Below are 21,796 nucleotides of genomic sequence, written 5' to 3'. Positions count from 1 at the left end.
ATTTTATATAAAATGAAAAACTTATCACCTGATACTGTTTTCTTTACTTATTTTGTATTTGATAGAAATTTCAACTGTTTACACAACATTCACACTAACACGACAATTCATGTCGTGATGTGAAATTACACCGAATAGCAAAAAGGCACAAAATATATCAATACAGATTCATCATATAATAATTATACACACACTATTAGCATTAAAATGCTCCTGAAAGGTATGTTACTCCTTCAGCTTTATGAGTCTTTTTAATTTCATGCAGTTTTGCATGACGCTTGGCGCGACGAGCATCAATCGTACGAGCTATTACTCGTTTCTTCGAAGAAGTTACACGTTTATAGTCACTCCTGAATTGTGTAGTTATGCAATTAATTCCAGGGTGTATATTCAGGTATCTCAGAGTAGATAATCTACCCTTTCTACCATCATTAAAAAGAGTAACTGCTTCATGAACTGCAAATTCTGAGATGATTCTGCCACTACCAGATGTCTTTGGACATATTTACCAAATCAAGGAGTTCAGTGACTCATTTGGATTTTGAGTATGAGCTCCAAGACAGCGTTTTAGGAGGTCTGGATGCGACAGTGAGTTGAAAACTGGTTTGATCACATCCATGACTGCCAGTGGTAAGATTTCTTTATGGCGAAAATCATTCACAACCCCTTTCGCCGAAGCAATTTGGTACTTGCACCATGAGGACTCACCAGTTGGACAAAAAGTATGTAATGGGTCACTGTCTGTAGATCGAGTATGAAAATACAAAGCCCAGATAGCATTTTTCATATCTTTCAGTGAATCTGCATGTTGGCGAATTGCATTTCCATAATACAATGACAGTCGGCTGATTGCACTATCTGTAAGTCTACGTTTTCCAGATAGACTTTTGCCATCTGAAAGCTTTCGTCCCTTATAATCAGCTTTCAGTTTACGTAAGCGAGTGCCCATCCTCTTCTGGATGTGCCCTACACACTCTAGTTTTGACACAGTCACACCTTCATATGGTTTGCTTTCTGTTATGGAAAGAAACGTTTTTGAATCACCATCACCAATATAATTGATGCATCTCACACCCCTTGCGCTTTGAGACCTCTGCAAAATTTTAACCATTCCGTCAGCTTCCATTTTGGCAGATGAACCGAAATGATTTCTCCTGCAAGTGCGAAAATGGGTTTTCTGCCACTCATCAAAGGCTTCACCAGATCAAGGACCCTTCCACAATTCGCATCCTTTACATGGGGGGATACGGATAAAACCTCTACGTCGATAACTTTTCCACTCTTCAGCACCAATAACCGTACATACACCAATCTGAGATGTATGGCCTCTTGTTTTCCAGGTGCCATCACCACTTACACTTATGTCTGTAGAATTACTGAGTGATATTTCTTCTGCTGCTGCATTTTTCATGCTTTCAATTGCAATCATTTTCGTTGCATTATTGATTAAGTTACAGATTCTGTCATAAGTTTTTTGCATCACAGGAGGATCTAAATCCATTATTCCACAAAATGTTTTCAATGGTTCAAGACCTTGACCAATACAACGCATTGCATAAATAATACGACGATTAATTTCTGCAATGTTCCTTTTCTCCCCAACAAGTTTAGTGTTGCTTGTCATCACAACATTTTTGCATCCTTGACATGTCAAGATCATTCTGGAACACAGACCTGCAGATCTTTTCGCAGTAAATTTTAATTTACCATGGCATACCTTACACACAGTGTTTTCTTCCAAAAAAGAATACAGAATATTTTTATCGACAATCATGTTGCCATCAAATCGATTGCTTTCACTTGAAAAATCAATGTCTGTTACATTTAACTTTTTACAAGAAGCACTTGTATTTAGTTCATCTGAATTTACAGGGAAATTATGTGCAGCTGTAGTTTCACAAATAACAGCTTGGTTTGGGGAAGAAATAGAAAATCCATTATTTATTTCATTTGAAACTGTCGATTTACCAGTTCTGGTGAACTGGTTTCCATGAAATCGGCGCTTTTTTGAACGCTTTCCGAAAGCACGTTTAAAAGCATTATCAGCCATTTTACGGAGCAGTGCACAGTAAGATAATAAAATGCTTTAAAAACTTATAATTATATTTAAATTCACCCACAAACTGTTCTAAAATCACAACTGAATGATCATAAGTGACGGAAATAATAAGTGGAGTGATATGAAACACTACTAAAATATAATGAAATGAAAGGAAAAAAGAGCAATAAAAATAAAACGCAAGAACGGTTAAGAATGTAAACAAACTACCAAAGAGTTGAAAAATAACATTGCTACTCCATAAATAGATCATTAAAAAATAAATCATTAGGCTTGCCACATAACACTTCGAGTAGAAACTGCTGACGCTTTTCGCTTGGACCTTTAAACCTTGTTTACATTAGTTCAGCTGGTACATTTTCCTTCATAACTCATGAAATTGTACGAATTTTTGCTTGGGTTTTTTTTAAACTGCGCAAAAAGAATCAGGCTATAACATATTTTTTTCAAAAAATCAAAAATTTTGATGGTTTAAGGGAAGTATGACCGCTTAATGTTTCTGCTTGCCAAACATAATTCAACTCTTTATCTTGAAAGAACTTACAAACATTTCTGTTAATGTGGAATCAAAGTACAAGTCAGGACATCCGATACATGCTGTCAAAAATTTTGAATTTATTATCAACCTGAAAATCTAAAAGAGAAATCTTCGAGAAATCAATCGAATAAATATTGAAATTCAAAAGGAAGATATTATTCTTCCGCATTCCATTACATCAATAAAAGGTGTGACCAAAACTTGTTAAAAAATGAGAGAAAACTTTATGGAATTTTAGATAGATGAGTCTAAAACAGTAGCTGCAAGAAATGAACTCGAGCCTATTCTGTAAAATAAACGAATTCAAAAGCACAAAAAGCCATTTGATTAATTGTGGGATGACGAATCGTTAACACTTCTACAAGTTCAGCGATTTTTCTAAGGCGAGAAAGATTGTGTTTGATTAAATCTTATCAGAAATTAAAACACTCGTTAACAGCACTACTACGTTTAATTTCAAATTTTGTATTTCTCAATGGTCATGGACTATTGATTATATCGACTGAAGAACTGCAAAAGAATGGTACAGATCTTGAACGAAAATATAAACGAGACCTAAGCATATTTGAGTTTGCCAGGAACTTGTCGTTTTTAAAGAACAAGCCCCATTATTCGGCGGCATAAAATCTATCTGAGATCATTGGTAATCCTCAGGAGCGTTTATCAAGTTTCGCGTTTCTGGCAACCGAAAGTCAAACTGCACATTAAATTAATTATGATGATGTTGTAGACGTTTTGCAGAATAAAAGGCTCTTGAAGTAAAATTTTCGTTTTCGTTGCTAATTAGGGAATATTTTAATATTTTTAGAGGACAGGTATGAACTTAAAATTACTAATGAAATAGGAAGCATGAAAGATAAGATAGGAAGTACGAATACTAAACTTTTCCCTTCAGCGACAGCCCATATTCTGCATGCAATTGGCACATTAGCATCGCGAGCGGTAAAAGCCGCTGAACACTGGTAGTTCACCCCGAGACCCGACGAACGGTTTGGATGCGTAGGCGTTTTCGTGGTTTTCCGCATATATAGCATGCATGCCTGCCAATTTCTATTAAAACGTGCTTCACGGGCCATCTTTCCCTTTCCATGTAGTGCCTAATTACGTGAAACGAAGTAAATAAATAAATTAATGGCTTTACCAGTGGCTGAGGTGTTAAGACCGCTGAATGCTGGTAGTTCGACCTGGCCTGGGTTCAAACCCAGCCGAACAAGCTGGTTGCATGGTTAATTTTCCTGGTTTTTTCCATGTGTAACGTAAATATGAGCCATTTCCCTTAGAAAGTCCTCCACGAAGGTATATCTTCTTAAAGACAAATCGCCTTCATGGTTTTTCCACATTCAAATAATCTAGCCTAACCTGTATGTGATGAATACAACGTCGTGAAAAGCTTAGGGGACTGCTGATCCTCCTTGAGTTGAAAACCAAATGGTGACGAGGACTGGAGGATTAGAAGTAGTCGCGCTTGAAAAAAATTAATTAAGGTATGCTCAGCGGAGAGACTCCTCCCTTAGGAGAGGTCGTGAGGGTTTTTAATTATGTAACTTTTGGTATGTATGTTTCCTTTATTACAAAAAATGGTACATAAAGAGGTTCTTAGTATGAAACGGATTTTACATTTTATGAGAGTGCTAGTGGAAAGTGAGGATCGCCTCGTTCGAACGGTAGGCACCATACGAAGAGCATGGAACGCTATACTAACGGAAAGCTTGTGAATATGTGGCTCCAACATGATCGGGCGGCTGCTCATATTGATCTGGATGTTCGTAGCCATTTAAGCAGATAATTCCCGCATCGATGGACTGGGCTTGATGGGCCGGTTCCCGGGTCTCCACGAAATACGCTCACCGAAATAATCGAGCCTTGATTTCTTTTCGTGGGGAGCCTTCAAAAGTGTCGTGTATCACGACGCTGTTGTGTCTGAAATGGATATCGTGGCAAGATTCGCCTGGGCAGCTGCTACAATCAAACAAACTCCTAGTGTGTTTGAACATGTCAGGCAATCAATGTTCCGTCGGTGTCAGGCGTAATTGGCGTCTGATGGTGCAAACATCGAGCACATGCTGTAACCTTCAAGCTGTCGTACACGGTTTGTATTCATATCCAATAATGTTTCATATTAATCACTCTTTTGTTTCCTTTCCCATCTTCTTCCTCTGCTACCACTTACCATGACATTTTCGGGCATGGGTTCTTATGAAATTCTTAATCTTTATGACGTACCATACCTTCCCCAGAAGTTTGCCGCAACATTTACGGAACACCCAGTATAGAATATAGTATTAACTTAAAGAACCTGATATAATTGCAGATATATTACTTTTAGATTAAATTCAATTTTTGAAAGGAAAATTTATAAATAAAAAAATTGCTCAGCGATAGTTTTAACATTATAGGGATTGCACCACCCAAAATTAAATTCTAAGTACGCCTCTGAGCTCTAAATGTTGCATAGTGTTCTGGAACTCTCAATGTATAAGAAAGTTTCAAATAAACATCCAGATATGAAATGTTGTGAGGGCTTTTATTAGAAATTTTTACATATGAGTTTTAAATGTTATTACTCCAACAACTATTCAAAACAATGTAATATGAGCTAAGTTTGATACAACATGCAAATTTACAGAATTTCAGCAATAAGATGATAGATTAATTTCTTGAGCTTTTTTCAGTGATTAGTTAGTATGTTCCTTGCTTAGAACTATAAAAATTGCAGCACACGCTCTAGATCTATACACGTCATCTTAAGCTACAACATTCAAAGCACCAACTTCTTGATGAAAATTATTAGTTCTCGACCCTGGAATTCAAGTTCTAATCTATTACTGTCCCTCATGCTAGAATAAAACTTGCATGAGAACTCTAAGTAAAAAATAATAATAACAGGTACATCCAGTCCCCCCCTACCTCCAAAAAAATGGTCTAGTTCTATATCTCTCCTTCTGCTGGGCTTGAATGACGAAATTCAACTTTCGCTTTCCATGTCTAGAAAACGCACCTTAATGTTAATTGAATTTGGTTATTCATTAAAATTTCATTTTTTTATTAAACTTACTTGATTCTTTCTTTCAGAATTCGAAATTTAGTTTAAATTCGAATAAAGTTCTCACAATTTATGATTTATATTTTTAATTTGTATTTTAAATGATTTTTATAAATCCTTTCGAAAACAGTTTTGAATTATATAACCTATACAGTTTTTACCATCATCTTAACTTACATGTATTTCTAGGCACACCTGTAAAAAACTAGAGTTTTTATTCGAATTCACCAAAGATATACGGGAATTAATATATTGGCGCATTTTGAAATCTGTCATATTTTTTATACGCGATAATAACGTCACGTGTTGTTTACGCACTTTGTTATAAGCTTCCATGAATTGCAACTGTTATTTTAACCCTTAAATTTCCAAACAAACTTTTAAAAAAGGATTATTCATGAGGAATTTCTTTATTTTCATGTTTATTAAGTATACGTAATTAATATTTATTAATAATATACGAAAAGCTATTTTTTAAATTCATGAAGAATACTAATCAAATTTCAAACACATTTTTTCTTTCATAAGAGTGAATTTTTACCTTCGCTATTTTGCAACTTTATTTTATATGCAATGAAATTTATTTTCCCGATTTCAAAATTGTGTACATATACGCATTCAGCAATTTTGAGTATCTCAAATAATACGTCAAAAATATAAATAAAACATGCTTCTACTACATAACTTTCTTCTACTACATAAATGTGTAACAGCGGCAAAATTTACCAGAATATAAGATTTTTATCCTCTTTGCTGTGTTTATCAGAAGCAACAAATAAAAATGATACTGAAGATATTTATTGTCAAATACTTCGTGGCATTAACTGTATAATAAATTTCTAAACAAACTGTTGTTTACATTTGAAAGAGCCGCTAATATTATAATCAAAGACCCATTTTCTAAAAGCAAAATAGAATTTTATGTAAACATAAGATTTAGAATAAACACATATTTGAAAGTCAAAATGAGATTTTTTAAGACCTAAATTCTAATCATTCGTAATGTAATAAATGAGCTTTATTACTAATTTTGCTTTCACATTATTATTATTATTTGTGTTATATTAGAATTTATTAAAATTCTTCTTCTAAAATAATTTCAAAATTTAAGAGGCTTTTCCTTCTCTATGGACATATTGCTAATTTTATATTAAAAACATTTTAACACCTAGACACCTGGACACCTGGTTTTAACACCTGGACACATTTTAACACCTGGACTTCTACTCTTTCCGTGAACGTTGTCAAACAGTACAAATTGAGTGAGTGACAACTGCAATTCAAGCATTGGCATTGTATTAATTTCGAAATCTGTATTTAGAAATCGCGCATAAATTATACTGTTTAACTATGGCAAAGCACATGGATATTATCTGCGCAAGGGGAAGAATGCCTTCTTGAAAGACTTTTGTAAGGAAACCTGGCTCGAATTCACGCTGCACATGAGGAAAATCACGAAAACATTGCAGCTATGTCGTTCGCCTGTGTTGGTTTTCGAGACAAACTATCAGCAGTCTTTAACTGCTCCGCCGCTTAAATTAAAAGCGAAGTTATTAAATTTGTAAAATACTTCATTTTAATTAACCAGTTATTATGATTTAAGGTTTTACTATAACTCCTCCTTTATATACTCTATTTAAAAAAAATCGAAGCACCAAGGACGTTTGCAATTGAGACGAAATTTGGTATGCAAAAGCATCTTGATCGAACATGCAAATGATCTAAGTTTCAAGGCAAATGAACATGAATTGTGATCATAGCGCGCATTTCTAGTGCACAATTCGCAAAGTATAAAACCAGTAACAGAGGCGGAAAATTTATCTTATTTTGTTGCTGCCATTGTAATTCCGTAAAGAAGCAACTGAGGATGTCATTACGAAAATATCGAAGACATTACAGACAACTAAAAGGCTTCGAACGTGGTCGCATTGTAGGGTTGCGTGAAGCTGGATGTTCATACCGAGCAATAGGCCACCACCTGCAGCGTACAGACCCTGCTCTGCAAAGATATTGGCAGCAATAGTTGCTAAAAGGAAATTGCCGACGAAATGAAGGCTCGGAATGCCAAGGATCACAAATGCGAGGCAGGATAAAATGATTTTTCGCCAGGCCCGAACCGCCCCAGTGATATCCTTGTCCACTATTCAAAGCACTACAGCCACGTCTATACCTCCCGTGGTACCGTCCACCATCTCACGGCGCTTGTCTGAGGCGGAGTTACGCTCACAGAGGCCTTTAAGACATTTGCTTTTGACCCAACAACATCGGCGGAGACGCTTGAAGTGGTGTCGCAGCCGATCATCATGGCTGCCATCAGACTGGCATCGTATAGTGTTCAGCGATGAATTTCGCTTCGCTCTTGAAGCAGATGACCACCGTTTTCGTGTCTGGAGAGGACGGGGCCATAGGTCCGAATCAGCCTTTATTTTACTAAGGCATACAGCCATATTACATTAAACAGCCATAACCCTTGGTGTGATGGTGTGGGGTGCTATTTCTTATGACAGCAGGTAATCATCCTCTGTACATCTTTAACAACTCAAGGATATGTTGATACCATCCTGGCAGCCGGTTTCATTACCCTTCATGGCACGTCATCCTGGGGCCATTTTCTAACAAGATAATGTCAGGCCACATACTGCTCGCATATCTCTGGACTGTCTCCGGGCGCTTGATACTCTTCCTTGGCCAGCAAGGTGGCCAGACTTTTCGCCAGACCATGTCTGGAGCATGGTAGGCCTCCAGATTCGGGCACCATAAAATATCGCAGATGTGGAGCGACAACTAATGAATACCTGCCAGAATGTGTGGCCGGATGACATTCGGAACCTCTACCACTCCTTGCCTCGACGAATTTAAGCATGCATTGCCGCCAGGGGCGGTTCGACCAACTACTAATTTGAACACTCAATGGGTGATTGTGAGCCGTGAACAGGTGCTATGACCTTGATTTTTAATCATTTTATTATCTGTGTAAGAGCTATACACATATTAAATTTCATCAAAAACAACTACTTCCGTCATGAGGCTTCGATTTTTTTGCAAAAGTGTGTAAGTCGGAGATACGTATTTCTTAATTTTATTGATGCTATTTAATTCTTGAATGTTTTCAGGGTTTTTATTCGGAAATTATGCATAGAATTTCAAACTAAATTACCGCAGTGTCACATAATATCATTCATAAAAATGTTAGTATGCACTTTGAAAATATCATAATGTTTCAGTATGGCTACTACTAATACATACCTTGAGGAAGTGAGAAAATAAAATTCACAGCATTCTCAGTCACTATAAAACTTTTGATGATGTCTTTTTGGATGACCGATTATAAATCTTTTGTAGTTCTAGCTATCTTATTGACTGTTGACTCACAGTTTAAAACAATAATCTAGAAATACTTCGAAAGAAAGCCAGACATATTCGATGTAGCATATTAAATAAGTGCAGGATTAAAGTTTCATGCACCAGTCATTATTTTTGGAAATATTTAGTTAATGTGAAATTTATGGAAGTATAACTGTCGACAAAACTGAACATTCTTTTGTCAATATTGGAAACAAATATTTCTGAAAGAAATAAATTAGAAGAACAACAGTTTGAGGAATAAGACTATACCAGTCAAAGAGACAAAAGAAATAACAATCCCGAAGAGCGAAGGTTTGTTTTTTCACTGAAGGGCTGTATAAACTTTAATTACGCCATTGAACATCATATCGTATCATAAATGGAGAATACAAAGATGTCTCAGTCAAATTTATTGAAGATTCATTAATTTATACAAAAAACGTGTACGGATATCAGTTATAAATATTCAGTGTTGATGAAACTGGTCTTTTCTTTCATGTCATGCCTTCAAAATGCCTAGCCTCTAAAGACGTTCAATATCATGGACAAAATCGCTTCACTGTTTTATTCTGACTAGTTACTGATAAAACGAAAATGCCACGCTTTTACTTATAAGAATGTCCCAGAAGACAATATGTATCAAAAGTGAGTATGCTATACAGCGAATATAAAAGAGAGGATGATCGTGGATACATCTGCAGAATGCCTCAAGAATATCATCAAGAGTTTAAGTTTTTCTATATGCAAAAGGCCATTAAGAAGAAAAACTTAAGGCATTAAGAAAATAAAATATTTATTCATTTTATTCAATTATTTTTATTTATTTATTTGCATAAAATATAGTTTATTTTATGTTATGCAACTTGATTTTTCCGAATTAAAAAAAGAAAGCTTCGAACTTATTTTGGAAATATGGATAACATTTGAACAAATTAAATGTAAAGCGATAAAATTGTGTAAAGCACAGGGGTAAAACCATGGAAAATTATTAGTATGCACATCATTCTAAATTAAATTAATGATAATGTAACTTTCTCATTTATATATTTTTTTCTGAATGCTCCTTAAAAAATGTTTTAACCGTGCTTTACGATATTTTCTCATTTAATGCAGAATGTAGTTTTTAAAGGCATCGTGACAGATAATGGGTGACTAAGTATTCTTTCGAAAGAAATGCTATTCAAAGAAATAAAATAAAAATTTAAGTTTAATTAAGTAATTAAGAAAGTTTACATCAATAAACAAGCTTAAAGTACGCAATACGAATGAATAGATAGGAATATTTAAAATAACTATTTGAAGAACTATAACGCAACTCAAATAATTAAAATAAAATTCTAAAATAAAAAAGTATATTTAAGAACAACTGTGATGAAAAAATATAATATGAAGTAAAAATAGATGCAAGAAAGAAAAATCGATACTCTTTTCCCGCCGCGTATAATGAAAAGGAAAGCGTAATAGTTTGCCAAGTGATTTATTCTTGGCATAAATTAAAAAAGTGCATCAAAGTAAATTTTTAAATTACTGAATAAATTTCACACCAAATTTTTCAAAATTTCGTTTTTGGCATAATTTGAGTCTCAGAATCGTAATAGAAATGTGCGAAACAATTTACATGTAATTTCAGAAAAGTCTGAATTTGGGTCAAAATACGTATGTTAGAAGAATGTTATATACAAATCTAATATATATCCTAACTTGTGCCTTCGAGACATAAGAAATGCAAGTTAAATTTCGTCAATCGGCCCAGTAGAATAGGAGATACAGAACTGTCACCTTTTTTTCGTCTCTGACCTATTTTCTCCATGATATTTTATTACTGTGGACAAACATGAACTACCTAATGATCCGTTTAAAAAGCTTAACAACAATGAACTGAATAAATGATGTTCACTATAAGCATAAAGTGATTCAGCTTTCTGTTTGCTTTTTGAGTAAAACTACTTACTGTTGGTTTCTTTTTTGGTGAAATCCACATGAGACTGAGATACCTAATAAACTGGTTCTCATTTTTTTCTCTCTTTGCTTTGTAATTCAATTCTTAATAACATTAGAAAGGTTTCTCTTTATCTGTTGAGTAATAACATAATCTTTCAGAAAAACAGAGTTATATGGTAAAACAGCTCTAGTTATGAAATAAATATTTGCTCTTTAATTTGCTAAAATTTCATACAATTTTTCTACTGAAATTTTAGTTCATAATGTTAAACGGACTCAACTTACTGTTTACTTTCTGAGTAAAGCTACTTATTGTTGGTGTATTTTTTGGTGAAACCTTGATTAAACTTAGATATACAATTTTCATTGCAAATAAAGAATACAAATTAGTTTAAAATTTATTACAAATGAGAATGAATCTTTTGCATTTTAGTATGAAACGCGATACCATGCCTACTAATCTGATTCTCAGTTTTTTTCCTCTTTGTTCTTTAATTTAATTTTTTAATAATTTTAGATACGATTTTTGCCTGTTAATAAAAACATCTTTCACAAAAAATAGAGCTATGTACTGAAACAGCTGCATTTATGAAACACATATTTACCTCTTAACCTACTAAAACTTCATTCAATTTTTCTACCAAAATCTTAGTTAATAATGGGTAATATGTAGAAGTATAAAAAATAGACTTTTAATGCACTTTCAGTTTGCGCTTTTGATCTTTTGGGTAATTTTATATGTATTTTAATGTACCTGTCAAATGCCAAAAAAATTAACTTCTACTTTTTAATTCATAAGGATGATTAGAATTTTTTAATCTTTTGACAAAATTTAATGGTAGTTTGATTGAAATTTTAGTAGATGGTCAGCTTTAAGAGATTCACAGTAATAATCAAAATTAAACAATGTACATACTAAATTAGTTTATCTCTATAGTTTAATATTACAAAAACAGATATAATGAAAAATATTATTTGTTGAAAAGCACCTAAAAGTAAATTATGTACATTATCTTCTGCTATACACATTTCAAGCTACTTTTGTGAATGATATATTTTTCGCTTTTCAAATATATATTTTTAGCACAGAAATAAGTCTTCAATTCTCATTTAAACTAAGGATTTTAACGTCAACGTATGACAACAACACAAACCATCTTGAATCAGCCCATGTTATAGGAGGTCACATCTTTAAATTCTACGTCTTCGCTGTAATAATACTTATATATTGCCTTTGTTTCCAGAAAGTAACCTTCGATCTTGACTTACCACGTCTTTACAGCCTCTTCTATTACAAGAGTCAACGAATTTGATCATCGACAGCAATTGAATTGCAGCTGTTACTTCAAGAAGCAATAGAATTAGTGAACTTACTTTGGTGCCAATAGATTGGAAGAATTACAATTACATGCAACTAAATCGCTCTGCCTCCGATTTTGAGGTTATAACTCTTAAAATACTTCGGGTTATATCGCTCACACAGTTTTTATGCGTTTTTTTTATATACTATACGCTTTTTTATGTATTTCAAGAAGAAACATAAATTTATTTTGAAGGTGTCCTTAGCATACCTTTTGCAGTATATGCGCTATTATTACTTTGTTTGAAATATAATAAGGTATTTTCGTAATACTAGTTTCGTAATACTAGTTCCAAAACTGATTTTTTTTACAAGTGTTTACCAGTTACTTTAGAACAAACTCTTAAACAGGACGAAAGGCTGTAAGTAGATATAGTGTTATTGTTTTTCAATTTATTGTGAAATCAAAATAAATTTGTTAAATTAAACATCATTTTCGCTTAATCCCTAGTTATGCTTTTATGAGTACCTGCAGTTACTCAATGCTAAACATTTTAAGGAGTACTAGGTAGGTTCAAGAACGATTTTTTCGGGATTCGCTGAAATTTTGAAATCAAGACTCAGCGAATGTTCATTAAGTAATTACTTAACGGATATGCCAATCAGTCCACAAACGTTGGGGCTAGTTTATTCAAACGGGGGACTTTGTTTTTATTCTAGTTTAAATCTAATTCAAATCTTTTGTCTTATTCATCACACTGTTATTCGTGTACTTCAAGAGACCTTAATAATAACTGCATTTAATTCGAATGCAAAGCTAAAGATACTGATTTTTTATTTTGAACTGTAAGTCTTTTCGTAGCAGAAAGAAAGCAAGTACTTAAATTTAGATCTTCGTATTAAAGCGATCAAATTACTTTCTGATTTTTTAATAATTCGCTAACATTCTACTTAATAATTAGGTAATTTGATTGTATTAATACTTAATAGATGGAGCAACGTATCTTATTTGTTTGTCTCAATTTTTTCATAAAATATATTAAATACTGCTTATCTTGTTTTTTAGAAGAATCGTCATTACTATCCCTAAACGTGTTCATTTAATTCCTTTCCTTACCAGATATTTATCAGTTTTGAGGCAAAATCACCTTCTTACACTCGCTTAGGAAGTATTTCAACCAAACGTACAAAACTACCCTTGATATGAGTCTATTTTTTTATGCATTAAACATTACTTCAGACTAATTTATTTATTTGTTTGTTTACAAATGTCTGGCTTTCAGCACTTCAGCCTTTTTGGGTGACAGAATTAAAACTATTAATTGCACAACAATTCTTTGTCTGTAGATTGTCCAGAATCACAAAGCGAATATACTGGAGAATTCCTGAGTCTGCTGTAAAAAGGATAAGCATTGTTGACATCATGTTCTTTTAAAAGATGGAGTGACGTCACAGCTGCATACTTTCTACTAAGTTCATTTCTCGTAGCTCTTTCTTTCATCTTGCAGAAAATATTTTCGAGGCTGTTGGCTGTTCATGAAGAGTTATAGACTAACTTCTCTTGTATTTGTCACTTAGCTAATCTGTTCCTGCTTTAGTCAAGAGGCCGTTTCAGCAGAACTTAATTTCTATAATAATAATAATAAAATTATTTAAGATGCCTCACACTGTCTGGACAGTGGGAAATTTGATGAAATTAATCATTTCTAAATTTATGTAAATTAAGTAAGTCCTTTAATAAAAATAAAAGTAGCTCAAAGATGCAATTTAATTTTAATACATTTTTAATTTTTAAAGAAGGCATGAAGAGAAAGACTTTTTTCGAGTTATCTAGGTAGAATGCGTTTTACGTAAAAGAATATAAGTAAAGTGTAGGTAAAAGCTTTGGACTCACACTTGCAGTGTTTCGGTGCAGCTAGTTTTGTTAAATCTCAGAATCTGGTAGAAAACTTAAACATTCACCAGTATAGTATATATTGAACATTTTGGATCCACTGAAATAAGAGAAAACCTTTTAATCGGAAGACCAACAATGCCAGTTTTCAAATTTTTAGAGAATAATAATAATGAAATATTAAAAGGAGATGCAAGCTTAAATGAAATCCTTAATTCTGTGGAGCAGTTGTGAAGGAAGTAGTCAAAAACAGGTTGCGGGTCAGTGTAGGTTACGAAATATTAAGTTTCTCTGTTCAGAAATAGTAACCTGGTTGTCTGTATGACAAAAATATATTCAATACGTCTAATTTGCCTCGACATTTACAAGGTATTTTCTCTTTCCTTTCTTCATGCCTTCGTGGTGTAACGGTAGCAATCTCGAGGAGCATTCGAAGGGTGCAAGTTCGAATCCCCGCGAAGGCATTGCTCATTTTTCACTTCTGCTTCAAAATAACCTAATGAGTCTACAGTGGCGTCCGAACTAAAAATTGGTGGATGGTGTAGTTTCACTCCCAGGATTTGGCGATTGGGTCTCCTAATCCCCAGTCGCCCTTTAAAAGGCGAAGTACAGAAGGTATATTTTCCCTCCTTTCTACAGGCCTTCGTGGTGTAACGATTGCACACTCGGCCCGTATTCGAGAGACCCGTGGTTCGAGTTCCTGGCAAGAGCATTGCACATTTTTCACTCCTTCTGCTTGAAAATAACGTAATGACTCTACACATTATTTGTTAGTAACGCACATGCACATAGATCAATTTCTATGCATTGGAGCAGTGATCGTATTGATTAGATAGTGTATTAGACAACATTTGTAATTAGTAAACCTGGCAAGGCCTGGACGAGATGAGAAGTATACTCTAGACAGACCAAAACTGTTTGTACACGATCTGAAAGCAGAATAAGGATCAAAACATTAGTTCGTTGGAAGTTCAGAGATGGTACTGGGTGCCTTCGGTTTAACAGGACCAAAATATGGCGTAAATCCAAACTTCGGAGCAGATAAATACCAATTTAATTTTGTGAATCCATAACACAAGCATATAAATACCAACAAATGCTCGCCGAACATATGTTACAGGAAAGGTAGAAAATACGACGACTGATTTGAATTTTATCAAGAAAAAGTATAAACTGCTTTTTCTATTACTCGCAATGTTTCGTGACGAGGAGAAAGTAACATAGATGAGATAATCATGAAAGTCTATTCATGAAATTAAATTTTAATTCAAGCAGTTATGGCAATCAACAGTGAAACGCGGAAACAACCAGAACAGTTTTCACCAATCTCTTTCTAAGACAGCCTTTCTTCTTTTACATTAAATTGCAACTTCTAGGGAAAGTGGGTATTTCTCAGAAGTCAAACTAAAATAGGACATATAGACTAAAATCTTAACTGGGTAGTTTAGATTGAAGTAAAAGCTTGTATAAACTAGAATACAGAATTATTTATTTTTAGAAAAAATTTCTTTATTTCTGTGTAGTATTTCTGTGTAGTTTTTTAAAAGACACTACATGACACTTAATGGACAGTTTTCTGAATAAATCGGTAGGTAAGCAAACAAAAATGAATGATTTTTCAAACAAATGATAGAAACTCTATTATGTCATGAACAGCAACCACAAAAGGTAAACATTCGTTTAAAGTCGTTAAACCAGGGGTTCTCAACCGGTATAAAAACTAGGTGATACGCAAAGAAGCAAAGTATTTTTAACTTTTAATTTCAAAAATTAAAATCCCATTATCCTGATTGAGTTTTGGAAGCAACCTCGAAGCGTATTCGAGAGGTCCGAGGTTCGAGTTCCCGAGAGGGGAGTGCACCTTTTTCGTGTCTCTTGTTTAGCAGTAACCAAATGTATAATGTTATATGCTTTTGATAAAGAAAGAATTACTACTGAGTGTAAGCTGCTTTAAATCATTGAATTCAAGCTGCGATGAGATATGAAATCTTCTATACGAATGACGTTTAAAAATCTGTCGGGAGAAATTACTATTTTCTTTTTCTCCCAAAACATGATTTTGGGTTCTCTTCTTTCTGAAAATTGACGATTCAGTTATCATTAACCTTAAATGAGAAAAATGACCTTGATTCCAGTAATATCTGCTCTAATGGCAGTATAAATAACATGTATTAAGTCTGAAGTATTAAAAGAAAATCCCCTCTTGCTCAGGCTGGTAATATAATTCTTCCTCAGAGCTATGAATGAATAAATATAGGCAAAGCGTGTTAAGGTAATTAGTTGATAAATCGATTTTTGTTGATAAAAAAGAGCAAATTATTTATAAACATAAGCGAATGTATTAATAACTTAACACTAAACAAGGATTTTTTTTTTTAAATTCTGATCAAATAAATAGCTTTTAACCTTGAATAAATATCTAACGTTATTCAATGACATCGATGTCTATCTCTAGAACTCAAAGCAACTTGTGTAAATCACTCATACGTTTTCTTAAAATATTGAAAAAAATTATTCGATCATAAATTTTAAAATTGTTTCTCTGCCTTTATTCAGCAAACAGGAATTGGACCATATTTACTTAAAATAAAACAAAACGATGCCATTTTTGTTTCCAGTATTTTCGTACTAAAATTTAGAAATATCTTATAATAGATGTTTTTTCTGTAAGGGAAATTGCATGATGAGAGGAAGGAGTTTAATTACCATGCTAGCTAAAACAAGTACACTATTTAATTTCTAAATAAACCACATAACCGCATAAGTACTTAACCTTATACATAAATGCACAACTACCACTAATTATAATAGCCAAAAATTTGCTGAAAACTTTTCAGTTTAGGCTTGCATCCCCTACTATGCCTAAAAATAAAGAGGTAATAACGTGTTACTAGCTTTTACTTATCTCTCCTTTGCTTTTGAGCAACAGCTAACGACACACCTGTTTTATGGAAATTATAAAGGAAAGACAGTAAAGAACGTTTTATCATTTACTGAAGTACTGCATAACAAGATATCTATTCATCTACATTTTTACTTTAACATTTACTTTACTTGCGTAAAATTTATTTTAAAATGCATGGAGGATCTTATATTCGAGGGGGGTTATTTTCGAGTAAATACGGTAATATTACTTGCATTGAAAAGCAATCACGTTTGAACATGAAAACATAAAATAAATGCAGACCACGTGGCGCAGAGGTGAACACGATTTTAATCCCTATTTCGCTGCAAGACGTGACAAAGTTTTAAATAATGAAAAAACAGGTCAGAGTTTAGATCGGAAATAATTAATTAAAAGCTTGATTTACAATTTACCGGTTAATTGTGTTATAAACACGCAATGAGTTCATGCAGTTTTAAATGGAATGTAGCTGGGTGGAGGTACTTTAATGAGCCCAAAAAACTTGTTTCTAAATAAAAGAATAAAATTTACGACATAACATAAATATTTTTAGGTCACAACCATTTTCAAAACGCTTATAGTTGCGAACTTATTGTACTTGAGTGCGCTTCATATTTTTTCAAACACCAGACAATTTGCAAGAAAATCTTGAACGACATTTGTATTATGCAAAATTTAAAAAAATGAAATATTTTAATAAACATCAAAAGCATTCAAAATATATAATCTGATTTTAAAAGCGTTTATTTTTTATAAATGTGGAAACAAATGTTTATTATTTATTCAGACAACGTTTCTTTTGCCGATAACTATGCAGATTTACTTTCCAATCGAGCTACATTCTCACCTTTCAGGTAGGCTTAAACGCTGTTTTCGTTACCATTAAGTTTGTTAGATCGAAATGACTCATGAAAGGGAGTTGTGCATATGTTAGTGAATAATAAAATTGTTAAACTGAATATCTGATAACTCCTGGAAGATCAGCATGATAAACTTAGCAATTAATTGGCGGTTTAAGGACTACGACTTGCAATCTAACAAAACAATTTAGAAAAATTACTCTTCAGGATTGCAACTTATTATGAAGTAAGTAATCAAACCCAGGCCATCACGACCAGTGTTATATAGAGAGAATTTTGTTTTCTCTTGATTCAAAATGACAATCAGGAAATCTCTATATAAGGTAAAACAATCATCCTTTCACTAAAATCTTGCTAAATCCTTTCATATACAGCGGACTCGTAACCGAAATGAAGCTCAACTTCGGTGGACCAGATGATTGAGTTCATTATTGGCATGGTATGAGGATAGAAAGAAACGTGCCATCAAAACTTTAGTTTGGTGTAGGTTAAGTAATGGTTTGAAAACGTAATCTACACAATAACGTTATCTGCATAATGTAACTTATAAACTGAATGGAGAAAAATATCAAGACATACTCCAAGAAGGTCTTTTAGGTAAGAGTCTCAAAATATGCAGACCGGCCAGAGCTTTTTAACTCTACAATTTGTAGGAAAAATCATTCGGATAGAATAAGCAGCATTTCTCTGTGAAGGACATAAAATTATAAACCTTTATTGTTTAAACTGTTGATAAAAATTTCATCTAGTACTTTTATGAAATCTTACTCGATTCTTAAGAACAAGCACTGCCCTTTATGAAATCTTGGCTGATGAAATCTCAGTTATTTCATAAAATAACTTCTATAAAATCTTATCGAATTTCGAGAAATTAAATGCTGTCTAGCACAGTGTTTAATTCATTCGTTTGAATGAAGCGTTTATAAGCTTTTGAACTTAAATAAGGTTATTTCTAGAACTGAATACTTCCTAATAAATGGGAAACATAATTTTTTACCAGTTTTTCTTCAGTTTTTGAAACTTATTTCGAAACGTTACCTGAATTCATGAACTTTCATTTATGGCTCTCATTAGTTAGCATATTATTTGTAACGTATCTTTAACTCCGCTACGAAAAGATTTCCATCCAAAGACTGACAATAAAGTTATTTATGTACAAGAAGTTACATTCATTTAGATTTTGTTATTCACGTCTATAAAATTAACCACTTAGAATTAAGCGATAAAATATCAGACGCTTCTTTGTTCATGCTACTCAGTGTCCGAGATCAAATCTGAATCTTCTGCTGCAAACTGTATATTTTCATTAATAAATTCTGTTTAAGATTGACTAAGGGACATGAATATTTTCTGATCAATACTTAACTTGTTTTAACATAACTTGTGACAGATTCTTAAAACATGAAGAATAATTATTTTCTAGTAGTGACAAAAGTATTGTTTTTTTCCTTTACAAGTCATATTAAGCTTTTGAAGCCTAGTTTTGTTTCTTACGAACGAATTCCTCCTTTTCTTTTATTGCAAAATACGTACTTGGAAATGAAAACATTTTATGAATAATTTCATCTTTGAATTCAAATAGGTAGATTTCTATCAATTCTTCAATTAACCTTTTGAGACAAAAACTAATAAAAAATCGCACATATTAGTTACGAACGCATTTATCTGTAAATTTCTGAAGCCACAAACTTCAGCATTGCATTTTCAATAAAATTTATTAAAAATTAGTTATTTATCTATTTGTTTAACGAATTCGTAAAGTATTTAATCTTCAAAACACTTTACGATTTAATATTAAACATTATACGATTTAATATTACTTTCAGTTCGTTGTATTTTTTAACATTTGCTAACTTTGTTATTTTTCTCCATCATCTTTAAATATTGGTAGAAAATTTCAAACTTAAATAAATGTTTTTGCATAATTATTCCCTATGAAAATCTCTAAACCGAAGAACTGTGCAATGCATGTGATTAATTAAAATGTATATAATGCGTTTAAATTTATCTATTGAAATATTCAGAACATTAAATCAAAATTTAGCCCATAAATTTCAACTTCTCAATATAAAATCTCATTTTCTGTAAAAAAAAGAATTGACTTGTGAAGGTTATCTTCACTGACCCAAAAGAAGCATAAAAGAGTTTCTTTAGACAAAAAGACTTTTGCATTTTAACCTAATATAAATGAAACGAAACTATAAAGTGAACAAAAGTCTTATCTCTTGCTTTTGAGTTTTACCAGTTTTCGATTAAGTTATTATGTCTCATTTATTAATATTAAGAACATAAAGAATAAATAAATAAATGTATGCTAATTTTCAAGTACTAGAAAGGAGTTCCATGTTCATCAATTTTTATCTTCAGCAGAAAAGAGATTCTTTAATTTTAAATGAATTATTCAGAAAAAAGAATCATTTTAAAATAATTTTTATACAGTTGTATCTGTTTTCTTCGCTTTTGCGTGTATGCTTTTGTTTTTACGCATACGCAGAAAACATTACATGTTTTTTGAAGAAAAATAATCCTTTGCCTTACAGTTTAATCTCCACTCTAGAATTACTTTCTTCTCTTTTGTGTGCAGAGTTGTTATTGCTTTCTTTACATATTTGTTTGCTTTTTATGTCAAGATTTTGCGGTTTCCATCATGCACAATGTGCAAACTTAAATGAATGAGAAAATAATAGAATTATATTAAATTTATGCATACGAAGGAAAAACTGTAAATATGACAGAAAAGCCTTATTCAAGCTAATGACAAGCACACATTTATATCTACAATACCATGTAAAACTAGTTTAAACATTTTAATAATATAGAAAAACTTAAATTTACCTTTCCTTAAACTTGTGTAAAGTTCATAAATGTCAAAACATTTTTGCATATGTATTCTGTTACACGCCTTTCACTTTGCTGAGCATTTGGTATGGCTCTAATCTTTTTAACACTTGATATGAATTTATGTTTTTCGTGAATACTCGATTCATGTGACATAAATATATATGTTGTGAAACTGGAATTTTTAAACTACACCTGTACAATGTAGAACTGACAAAATAATGGGTTTAAACCAATCTTCATTTAATACATTGCAAAAATTCGTGATAAAAAATCATGTGGGCAGTGTTTGAAAGCATGCGTAAAACTTGAGCTGTAAATTGCAAATAACATTATATATATATATATATATATATGCTCTGAATAAACATATAACAGCTTTCTAGCTCAAGGAAACTGAATACATAGCTTAGAAATTCTAAAAGAGCAGTACTTAGCATGGCGAATAAAAAATATTTCTTTCTGGTAGTAATTCGTTAAAATAACATTATCCATAAAAAGAAGATTACGAGGTACGGGCTTATGTTTATTAACCCATTATCTTGTTGTTTTTATCTTCACTGTCACTTCTAGATTCGACTCGCAGCAAGATACAAATTAATTACTGTATATAAGAAAATAGAGTTTTTAAAATTAAAAGAGAGCTTTTGGCAGCAACCACTGATCTTTTCGGAACTATTTGAATCAATATGTTCGTTTCACCTGAACTGGTTTTAACTCTATGCTGTCCGTAGTTACTCGAGTCATCACAGGGCCTGAGCCAAAGCTTTTTCTTTGCCGTGTTAATTTATGCTTTACTTTTTGTTAAGTTTTACTTGAACTATTATGTTCTGTTAATTACACAAGCCATATAATTTGTTAAACTGTTTTCTAAAGAAAAGGTTTATTTTAAAACTTCTGAGTTCGGAGCTATTTTCATCGAAAGATTGGGAGATAAATCGTCTAATTGTCTGAGTGGAGCTAAAAAATAGGTTTGAATAACGTACGTTCCTTGTAACTGTAGCACTGCCTTAAACGAGACCTTTTCCAAATGAGCTACCAAATTCTACGTACTTTCTCTGGCATTTTCTTAT

Source organism: Stegodyphus dumicola, chromosome X1, assembly GCF_044657685.1.
Source record: "Stegodyphus dumicola isolate Sdum_Otavi_A_Nest chromosome X1, ASM4465768v1".
Lineage (NCBI taxonomy): Eukaryota > Metazoa > Arthropoda > Arachnida > Araneae > Eresidae > Stegodyphus > Stegodyphus dumicola.
Note: the sequence above shows the minus strand (reverse complement) of the source record.